General features: G+C 42.4%; 1 protein-coding gene across 1 annotated transcript in view; it reads right to left on the bottom strand.

Annotated features, from left to right (window-relative positions):
• LOC124474065 (CUB and sushi domain-containing protein 3-like) overlaps positions 1 to 12125 on the bottom strand; it is a 319489-nt gene that overhangs the window by 293391 nt on the left and 13973 nt on the right. The gene's annotated exons all lie outside the window — the stretch shown is intronic.

Genomic DNA, 12125 nt, shown 5'->3' with positions numbered 1-12125 from the left:
TAAAGGTCTGATCCTAGAATCGCCCCTGTTAACCGCCATCCTTTCGGTATCGCCTCAGGGCCTGAACCCAGCGCATGATGGCTGAGGTCATTGAGGGCTTGGTAGGTGTGGTCTGCCACATCGATGGCATACTGGTGTGGGGCCGGGACCAGGAAGAGCATGATAACCGACTCAATGCTGTGCTACAGAGATTGGAGATGGCAGGCATCACTCTGAGGGCCTCATGTACTAACGCTTTTTTTTTTTTTACTAAAAGCATGGCGAGGTATGTACAAACATGCTGCACTGAGGTAAAAGCGCAGACTACCTGTCGCACTGAAAATGGCAAATGGCGCTTTTCCTTGTCATGTATATACTGTTGTGGAAAAAACATCATACTGCTGTAATTATGAAGATGGAGAAATTATTATGGATTATATGATTGAAAATGAACCTCTTAATCACCATTATTACTTTGATATGCTATATTACTGAAAACCAGATGCAAAGCTGTTGACTGATTAGTATTACCACTAAAACATAGACGATATAAAGGCCAAATTGTGGAAGTCTGGATAAATAGGGTTTGAGTGCGAGAGAAAGGTATGTGTGTAGGCTTCTCCCATAGAAAACTACAAGGCCCTGATATCATGGGACAGATTTATGACCTTAAACTCAGTAGCCCTGTGCAGCTGTGTTTCAGGCCTCACGAAGGCCCTGGAAGGGGGAGAACATAGGAAAAGTACTGGCAATTCAAATTCTGTGGCAATTGACCAACCGGGTGTGAATACATAAATGCATCTGACCAACTATAATGCACCAATGACAAAATATCACAAAATAATGGAGTGTAAATATATAAGTGAATGTCCGGAGAAAAATTCCAGTCTGCTACAGGGAACACACTCAGTTTGTTTGAATCTCTGGTCACTCTGAATTCTAATAAACACTTTGCATCTGACCTTGTTGAGTTTCAGTGCTGTTTGAAACTTTGAGAATTGGTTGGAAACTTAGATTATTATTTCTCCGAATACATTCACGGGAGGGTCAAGGGGAAAGTGTGAGTTTCCCATAAAGTGATGGGAGGGGATGCGTAAAGTGCGCCTTATTGTGTTTTCCGTGGTATGTACAAAAAACGCCTGTGAAAGTGCGCCTCTATTTTGCGTTTTAAATGATGCGCCTCTTAAAAGCAGGTGTAAACCTGGATGCACGCGGGTTCCCTCGTATATGCCTCCTGGTGAAATGACAGCAGTAATCCGAGCAAGACAAAGACATAGGCCGAGGAGACGATCTGAAAGGATTTTTGCCACAAGGATCACACTTTTTCAGTTGAGTGAACACAAAATCATTATGCATTACAGATTTTAGCAGCCATACAATATTACAGTTACTGTCATTTGTAATTTCGGTCCAGATTGCATTTTTTGGGGGTCGATGTGGAATTCTGGCCTTGTGTAATATTTAAATGTGCTGTTGCCTCATGAAGAAGCACATACCTTTTGTTATCACTAAATCTTTGTTTTCGCTGTTGACTTTGGTGGCTGATCCATGATAGAGAAAAATAGCCCCATTTAATTGCACATTTAAATGCTCGCAATTTACGGTATAGTGGGTGGAGAAGGGCGCTGATTACCCGATGAACTGCAGGTTTCTTAAATAAAACGTAAACTGCAGTATCACAGAGTGCACAATATGCGGGTTGGTCATGGCGCTAATAACGCTACGTTTGCAAATGTACGTACATGAGGCCCTGAATGTGGACAAATACGAAATCTCCACGAGCGAGGTGGTCTTTTTGGGACACATCGTCACGTCTGAGGGCTTTCTCCCTGACCCCAAAAAGACTGAGGCTATCATGGAGATGAAGGAGCCCAAAAATGTGGGCGGGCTGAGGAGTTTTCTCAGCATGATCAATCAGCTGGGAAGGTTTATTCCCCAGCTGGCAGAAAAAGACAAACCACTCCGTGACCTCCTCTTTAGGAAAAACTGCTGGGTCTGGGGCGTGGACCAGACTGTGGCATTCAACTCGCTGAAGAGGGCTCTGACCTCTCCTCCTGTTCTCGCCATACACGACCCGAACAGAGACACAAAGTGTTGGCCGATGCCTCATCGTATGGGCTGGGGGTCATTCTTCTCCAAGAGTGGGAGAGAGAATGGAAGACTGTAGCTTATGCGTCACGTATGTGACGCATAAGTACAGGTGTATGTACAGGTGGAAATGGAGGCCCTAGGCCTCACGTGGGCCTGTGAACGGTTCAGAGACTTCCTCATAGGGAAACAGTTTTACGTAGAGACTGATCATGAACCCCTTCTCAGCCTACTTGGAGCCCAAGAACTGGATCTGCTGCCGCTGGGAATCCAGCGCTTCAGGATGAGGCTGATGCGATACTCTTACTTCATAGTGCATGTGCCAGGGAAGTCACTTTGGACAGCAGACACACTGTCACGCTCACCTGTGTCATCACACCTGTCTACAGTGGAATAAGGTCTGATGGACTAGAGCCTTCCTGTAAGTTCCATATACATGAACAATCTGAAAGAACAACTTAAGGCTGACAGTGGCCGCGTTTCCCAGATTCGTTAAGAAGCTCTTAAGCGCTAAGACCTTCTTAGGAGCACTCTTAAGAGCGCTGTGAAAGAAGGACGTGTTTCCTAGAGTCGTTCTTAGCTTAAGAAGATCTTTCACTAAGAAGGAAATGTAAGATCAGCCTGACCCACTCTTAAGAGCCTTCTTAGCGACCAAACGCTCACTGCAGCCGCATCATGGAAAGTTATATCTGACAAAGGAATACTAAAACCATGTGTGATGATAAATATGCGCCCACAGCTGCAGAACACTGACGCAAGAAAAATAATAGCATAAGAAGAAAAATAACGATATAAAAATAAATAATTGCCCATGTGTTCCTGTAGCTACATAAATAAAATGAATCATTACTATCACACATTACGTTTTCACAAACATTCGGCATCTGCATGAGTTTACATTAGATATAAAAACATCAAGAACCCTGTGGTATTTCACAGATATCAGGGAAACTGACAGGTGTAATTGAACTCGGCTGGAACCTCATCAAGAGATCGAGGCTCCACCTCAGTCTATATGTAAAGGCGTTGCTGAAGTCCACGCGAGTGAGACACCATGGCTGCAATACAGCATATTCTTGCTGCTAATCAACAGCATCGCCGTGCGCGAAGCCAGATAGTTTATATAAATGCCTATGTGCGTCAGCACTTCTCCTCACTGAATGTGCTGTCGGACCGGGCTGTCCAGTCCAAGTACCGGCTTCCCCGTATGGAGATCCAACGCCTCGTCACGCTAGTGTCACCACACATCCGGAGGGCAACCCGCTGCAATTTTGCCCTCATCCCGGAGGTGCAGCTCCTGGCCTTGCTGCGTTTTTACGCAGTGGGGAACTTCCTGGATGTGGTGGGGGACGGCACCATCCTCAGAAAGGCATCGGTTTCACGGGGTGTGGCAGCCGTGACACCGATCCTCCTGCGCCATGCCCCGACACATCCAAATGCCCACCACACGAGACAAGGTCCGCCAGGTCCACAGTGGATTTCATGCCATGGCTGGGATCCCCCGGGTAATCGGTGTCATGGATGGCACACTGATCCCAATCCACAATTCCTCCCTGGTGGATCCGTGCTGGATTGGGAGGAAACATTACGCTGCCATCAACACCCAGGTGGCAGTGGACCACGATGGCCTCATCACGGACATCGTTGCCAGGTGGCCAGGAGGCACACACGACAGCTTCGTGTGGGCCAAATCAGCTGTGGCTGAGGCTGGCAGAGGAGAGTTCGGCAGGAGCATCTTCCTCGGGGACAATGGCTACCCTCTCCGGAGTTACCTCGTTACACCGATGATCAACCCAGCAACATCACAGGAGGAGAGGTTCAATGAGGCCCACACACACACCAGGACCCACATTAAACGGGTGTTTGGCAGGTGGAAGTGTCGTTTCCAATGTATCCATCGTTCGTCGGGGGGGCTGCGCTTGTCACCTGTAAAATGTTGTTGTGATTGTTGTCACAGCCATGCTGCACAACAAAGCAGTGCGCGCTGGAGCGGATGAGCGGCCTCCTGAGGATGAAGATGGGGAATCATCGGAAGATGAAGCCCCCAACCTCGCCCCCCGCGAATCCCGAGCAGCACTCCATCAAGCTGGTGTCCAGACCAGAGAGGAGCTTGTCAATCTCTTTGATGTCTATCAGCCCCTACGCCGTCACCACCAGTCACCAAGCACGGATATCAGCACCACCCTACTCCCAACAATAAACCCACTACCACTACCATCACACAACCCATATCAACTATCATGTATAGGGCTCAAGGCCGTAGCCATAAAGTCAACATTGGGGGGTACGAATTACATTTTTTATGATAATATCGGACAGCGTGAGTCGTTGCCTGTCGTAGCGTAGCACATTCATATTTTTAAATCAATATATTGGGGGGGACATTTTGACCAGATTTGAATATTGGAATATGTATTATGATTACAGCCTTACACGGTGTTGTGTGTGATTCATGCGCTGATAAAGTGGTGGGTGATCGATTTTCCTGGCATCGATTGATTTAGTTTCAACACCACGTCTGTGGACAGCTCCCACTAAGAGCTTCTTAAGAGGTTTCTTTGGGGGGGGATCTTAAGAAGGCAGTTAAGAACGAGTCTGGGAAACACCCCAATCTTAGCGCTCCTTCTTAGCCGAACCCTTCTTAAGAGCCTTCTTAAGTCCTTAAGAACGATCGAATCTGCGAAACGCCGCCATTGTAAGTTTTTCCCTCTCGTGATATTTTCAGGCATTTAGCCTACTCATATTACATTAATTCATTAATAAAGAACCCCCTTTGAAGTTTATTTTAACGACGTTACCAGCAGTAGCTATCTCAGATGGAATCGCGATTCAAATAGTACCATCTGCAAACTGAAAATATGCCCCCAAAAATGTAAATAAGCTTGACATTTATTTAGGGGAAAATCACTTTCATAAAAATGTCAGTGGTAGCGATCATTGTCAGTAACAAGGCAAAATGCGATAAAGTCCTGCTGTGTGGAGAAGCTGCCCCAGTAAATTGTAGGCTACAACTACTACTAGACTGTCTTGGAAGCGATTGCGTTGGTTGAATTCGATTTAACGTTACTTCTGTTGTACGGTGTAGGCTGAAATTAATTATTTTCATGAACCGATTAAAGTTTAGGCTGTGGCAATGGAGTTCAGGTTAGTAGTCACTAGTCAGATAGTTTCACCTATTGAAAGACTTTTGATTTAAGTAAGGGTAGTGCCGAACATTTGACTGTCATTTGGCCGTCGTTTGACTTCCTACATAGGCTACTGTAAACAGCTGTGGAGATGTTTTTTTTTAGCTACTAGACTATGCTACAGTACAGTGTTGCAGTGAGCTACACTGGTTTGAAACCACAGGTAATGATAATTTCACAAACAAATTGTTTACTTGTAATCTAATGTCATAATAAATCCTACAACGTTAGAAATGCAAACACAATACCACATATGGCCACTATCTTGATTGGAGATGCCATGACAGCACGTGTTAAACTGGCAAAGACAGAAAATATTTGTCTTAGCAACACATCTGTCGAGGAACTGTCGTCAGAGGTACAAACAATCCTCAATAATAAACCAAACAAACCTAAGATTATCATCCACACTGGCTCATTTGATATCCTACACAAGAAAACTGGCACTGAGATACTTAACAAACATTTCACCCAGCTACTGAACACACTCAACAGATATCAAGATGTATTCATCAGTGGACCGATTGCATGCTTTCGCAGAGGAAAAGAAGCCTTCAGTCGACTACTATCTTTCAACACATGGTTGGCATCTGTCTGTCTGGCACACAAACTGAGATTTATCGATAATTTCAATGTGTTCTGGAACTGTGCAGACCGTTTTCAAGCGGACGGACTCCACCCAAACCGTAGAGGATCTCGACTACTAACAGCTCAGTGACATAGACTTTCCCAAAGAAAAGCTACGCTAGGACAGCCACCATGCTATTTCATTAGACATACCGGTCATCATCACAAACAGAAAATGGCATGGTAAAATGCATGGTTACAAACCTGAAACTAGTGTTAGAAGTCACAGAGCTATCCATATTCTTCCAACAGATTTATCAACCCCAGTTTTATCTGTTAATACCCCACAGATGAAACTGGCCCTTCTAAATGTTAGATCACTAAATAACAAAACATTTCTAGTTAATGATCTGATCAAAGAAAACAACTTAGACTGCATCTGTCTAACTGAAACCTGGCTAAACAATGACACGGCAACAGCAACTCTGATGGAAGCGTGTCCGCCCGATTACAGCTTTCACCAAGTTTCTAGGAAATCAAAAAAAGGTGGAGTCGCAGCAATTTTCTCCTCTAAACTGCTGTTCAAAATTACTGAACTAGGTGAATTCACATCATATGAATATCTTGCTATAGAGCTTAAAACCAAATCAATACTTTTTGTTATTATATATCGGCCACCCAAGCACTCGCCAATATTCATACAAGAATTCTCTGAACTATTATCACTAAGTGTCACTAGATATGACAAAGTAGTTTTAAACGGAGACTTACATATCCAAGTAAATAAAAAAGCAGACCCAAGAACTATTGAGCTCTTAAATCTCCTCGACAGTTTCGATCTTACTCAACACATAACAGACCCAACACACCAGCACGGAAACACAGATTGTTAGATCTAGTGATAACAACTGGACTAAATATCAATGATATTTCGATAACTGATCTACCCCTCTCAGACCATCATTATATACTTTTTTTTTTCGACATCCTTATCAATAGACTGGAAAAGCTTATTGGGTTCACGGATAGTGGATAAAATATATTATATGGATAAAATCATATATCACAGGAAGGAAGTTTTATGTTAGTTTAGGAGACCATAGGTCCAAGAAACATGAGAACTGCTATGGGGTTGCTCAAGGAAGTTGCTTAGGTCCATTACTTTTTTCTCTTTATATGTTACCACTCGGCGACATAATCAGAGAACATAACATAGATTTCCATAGCTATGCAGATGACACACAACTATATATATCCACTGAACCCAACGATACAACGGCCATCAATTCCATTACCAACTGCCTGTTGGCAATAAACAAATGGATGAATGATAACTTTCTTAAATTAAATGAAGACAAAACCGAAGTCCTACTATGTGGCCCCAAATCCTAAAGATAGATGCTTACTAAGAATCTAGGAGGCTTAACCCCTTGTCTTAAACCAGAGGTGACGAGTCTCTGTGTAATCCTGGACTCAGATTTGAATTTCAACTCTCACATAAATAAAGTGACCAAAACAGCTTTCTTTCACCTGAGGAAAATAGCAAAGGTACGACCATTCATGAACCAAAATGATGCAGAGAAGTTAATTCATGCTTTTATATCCAGCCGGCTGGACTACTGTAACGCACTTTTCACTAGTCTTCCCAAGAAAACCCAATGAAAGACTACAGCTCCTTCAAAATTCTGCAGCTAGATTATTAACCAAAACTAAAAGGAGAGAACACATTAGTCCTGTCCTAGCTACTTTACACTGGCTCCCTGTTACCTTCAGAATTGACTTTAAGGTCCTTTTCCTCATATACAAAGCTCTACACGGACAAGGACCTAGCTACATTGCTAACTCCCTTATAAACTACACACCAGCTAGAACACTCCGATCATCAAATGCAGGCCTATTAGAGGTCACCAGAAGCAGTCATAAGAAGATTGGTGATTCGGCCGTTGCTAATTATGCCCCAAAACTATGGAACAAATTACCCATAAATATTAGGGAAGCAAACACGGTAGACATTTTTAAAAGACAGCTTAAAACCTACCTTTTTACCGAAGCATTTAAGTAATTTTATCTCAGAAGGGTTTTACTACTTTTATTAGTTATATTATTGTTGCTATTTTAATTATTACTTTTATCACTTGTATTATTGTCTTTATTGATTTTATCTAAAGCACCTTGAGCTACAATTCTTGTATGAAATGTGCTATATAAATAAAGTCTTACTTACTTACAACGAAAATGTATTTGTGAGGAATGTTTATTTTAACGATTGAAAACAGATGCATCATAGACCGCTGTAGTATGTGTTGCCCGGGCAACAGAGGCTAATGTCATGATGCTAATGCTTCAGTGAAATAGTAAACTACTGTCTCTGAAAGTAGATGTAACTACTTCCTTATATCAGCTTATATTGTACATTACACTTCACAATTGTGTTTCATATCACAAAGTAAAATGAGTAAATAGTTATCATCACCCAGGCCTATTTGCTTGTGGCGTTTCTGCAGCTCCCTTGCAGTAAAGCAGTTTGCCTAGCTATCTCCCAGAAGTTAACAAGCTAAACTAATGTTCTGCTAGAGGTAGTCACGCGATATTTCGTGACAATCTTTCGACCAGTGTGTTAGCAGCAGCTTGTCTTGTTGAAGCCAGAAGGATAAAGCTAACCTGCCCACATAATGGGACCGTGCTAGTTTATCCTAGTACCAGCAGGCTAGCAACTCAGAAGTGATATTAACTGGTAATAAGTAGGCCTATATGATCCCTTGGATAGTAATATCCCTATCCCTGTAATATCGACCAATGTCAGTAGTCAACTAAGCATGGTTAGCGTCTAATGAATTACTGTGCAGGAAAAACAGCACCCTGAAGATACAGATGTAGAGCAGGTTGGTGATGAATCAGCATCAGGGGATCAGGTGAGAAGTTGAATTGTCCATTTTGGTAAATACTGCATTAAATTGCAGTTTTATAAGGGATGTTTAGACAATGTTACCCATGAATGTTATCATTCACACTTATACTTGTAGATAGTAAAAAGGTGCTTTAAATTGGGATGCCCAAATGTATGCATCATATATGATTTCATTTCCCAAAAGTCCAGTACAGATGATGTAGGCCTAGTACAGCTCTATTAAACCTGAACCAATTACCAACATATAAAAAAAGAATTCTGAACAAACAAGTGTCCCTACCAAAGCTGAGACCAAACCTACGCCCTTGTTACAGGCGCCCCAAAAAAGGAACAATTTTACATTTAAACACGAATGGCTTGATGAAATTGCTCAAACGGACACAAGCGAGGGTCCAGGTAGGCTGATGAAGCTTTCTGATCAATTTTGCTACGAAGAAGCTAGCGAAGTTCTCTGCAAACTTCGCTAAGAGTACTGAGGTTTGCGCTCAGACAGTTTTCTATTTGCTCAGTGCGGACAAAAATCAGAGGGAACATTGCTGGCCGTGCCTTTGGTTATTTCCCTTGTCCCTGTTTCCCCAGTGTTTTTTGTTGGTGTCTGTGTCTATGGTGTAGGCGTGTCTATCTCTCTCCCTGTAATTTAAAAAAAAAAATGTCTGTACTGTACAATGAATGTCTTTTAATAGTGGTTGAACTGTTATCTCCTTTGTTCATTGTTAAGGAACATCCTGAGACCAGCTTACAGTTGGCAGAAAAGGAGTTAACATATTTGTCGGAAATAAAACAGCGGTTTATACCCTGATTTGACATTTTTCTTGCGGTGGTGCGGTATATATTTCAAAGCAGCTTATAGCACGTTTTTATAACAAAACAGCAGTAGAAACACTTTTTTTGTGAATGCTGTTTAACCTGTTAAGGAATAGCGTCTCACATGTGATCGTTCGAATGCGGGTCTCACAGCGAAATATCGCATATATGCGATTTCGAACATTCTAACTGAATATTTTCCGATGGACAAAAACTATGCCACAAACGCTTTAATATGGCTCCAAAATGTACTAATGAGAAGGCTAACAACAGGGTGGCCGCGGGTCCTTATAAAGTCTTAAATCACTTTTCCAAAAAATAAGGCCTTAAAAAGTATTAAATTGTCTTAAATTCAGATTGGATAGGTCGTAAAAGTTTTGTGTCATGTCACTGCGAGAATGCAGGCAATCTATTCTGCCAGGTCGAATTTTTTTTGTAGGCTATATGCGCTACGTTATCTATGGTAAGGTCAGAGCGTAGCCTACAGCGCAGATTTTGATGACGTAAAGCATCGGCAATACAGGTAATACAGCAATGGTTGATAGCCACTCAACTTAGAAACATGGGGAAATGAAAGTTCAATTACAAATGGCTTGAAAATAACGAGTAGTCATAAGGTTGGTGCCTGGAAATGCTTATGAAGCGAACTGCGTGTCAGAAGAATTTCAAACTTGGGACAATGGGGATCAGGGCTGGGTTTCCCGATAGCGATGGATCGTAGCAACTATCGAGCAAAAAACAAAACCATCAATATTACAATTATCTTACGTGCGTTTCCCAAACATGCTCCTAAGGTGTAGGCTAATCTATGCGCTTTCAAAAGTTACGAATTTTCAAGAGACACTTTAGCTACGATTTCTTTGGGAACGGCCTGTAAAACTAGGATTCGTCCTACGATGGATTCTACGATCAATTTAGGCTCACAACGCTTTCGGGAAACGCAGCCCAGAGCGATGGAATTGCACGTGCATAGCAAAAAACAGAGACTATGTAAAGGCACGCCAGCAGCCAGCAATCACTAGTTTCTGCTCCACCATTTCCACCGCTAGCAACGATGTCAACCATGGCCGCGGGAACTAAGGTGCTGAGTGTGCTGCAGCACCCGCTGACAGCACAAGCATTTAAATTGATATGACTTAAAAATCCACCACTGTGGCACAGCTCCGCAGTAGCGGACTGGCCATCGGTAGCACCAGGAGCAGAATAACAATGGAAAACCAGGCTAAGAAACGTAGGGTGGGGCTGAAAAATTCAGAAACAAAGAAATCACCTTCACTAGACAAGGTTTTACCAATTGAAAAACGGTTATGTTTATTTTACATAAAGCTCAACAATTTTGCGCTCAAATAAAGGCCAAAAAATTTGGCTTGCGCGCTACGCGCGCTCGCATTAAGGATAGAACTCCCAAACTTACATCACATCGAACACTAAATATGCTTGCATTAACAGGGCAGCTGTGGTGGCGTATATGGGGGCCAGTTCTGGTGGGCCGGTCTGGATCAAAGTCCAGGGCAGTACGTCCCTGCCGCCCCGCAACAGTAAGCCCCCCCAGCACCCCCTTGATAAAATATGTTCCCGCGGCTATGATGTCAACCCTACAACGCTAGATGATACAATAGGAAATCCAGAGCCAACAATGCCATCTGACAAAGCAATTACACACATTAAGTCAATGTTCTTAAACTCAACCGATTATTGTCAGTTTACTATACTGTTCATTTTGAACAGACATCAGTGATTTTATTTGGAAAGATGACTGTATATTTTGATTTGAATTTCCATTGTAAGTTTGGTCCTAAATTTCATTTAGAAGTGGTATTAAAGGTCTTAAAAAGTCCTAAATGTAACTTGTTCATACCTGTAGACACCCTGAACAAGTAACACTATTATGGTAGTAGCATTGCTACGAGTATTATGCTAGCTAACTTAGCCCGGAAGCTAACTAAAGCTAGCTAGCTACCAGAAAAATAACTTAAGCTTTTGGGACCGAAGGAAATATTTAGAACTCGCAGGTCTATAGGTAAATATTAGTTCATTCCCGGGCAATAGAAAACATACATTACGCACTTACTTAACCTACTTTTGTTTTCGAAGTGTGTTACACAACGGCATGCTGTAAGATCGCCTATACTCGTGCATTACTTGGTATCATTGTTCCTGTATCAAGTGTGGAATATATTCCAGTGCAGTTTATACTCAGATTTACAAACACAAGGCTCCCATTCTGGTGGAGTTTATAGAAAATGCGTCTTATTTTCCCAAAAATACGGTAGGTCAAGAGGGGGTGAAGGATTTAGAGGTATGTCAGTTTGACCTAAGGTGCTGACCACCCTGCAGGACTGTAGATTCTTTGGGGTGGGTGGGCACTTCCTACATCCTTCCAATCTATATTTATGACCTAAGGGGAAGTTCTTGAAAGGGTCAGTTGGAGACGTAAAGCAATGTGCTAATGAAGTAAGCTGTTGAGACCTTTTGCTGTTGAGACCTTTTGTTATATACAATAATTTCTGTAGGAGAATGTGATGTTTATATTGATTGATTGTTGTTTAGAGACCAGATGCTTGACAATTCCAGGGCACTCCTTTAAATATCGA

The sequence above is a fragment of the Hypomesus transpacificus genome, chromosome 2 (assembly GCF_021917145.1).
Source record: "Hypomesus transpacificus isolate Combined female chromosome 2, fHypTra1, whole genome shotgun sequence".
NCBI lineage: Eukaryota > Metazoa > Chordata > Actinopteri > Osmeriformes > Osmeridae > Hypomesus > Hypomesus transpacificus.
The sequence above is the reverse complement of the archived record's forward strand: the minus strand, read 5'-3'. Positions and strand labels throughout refer to the sequence as shown.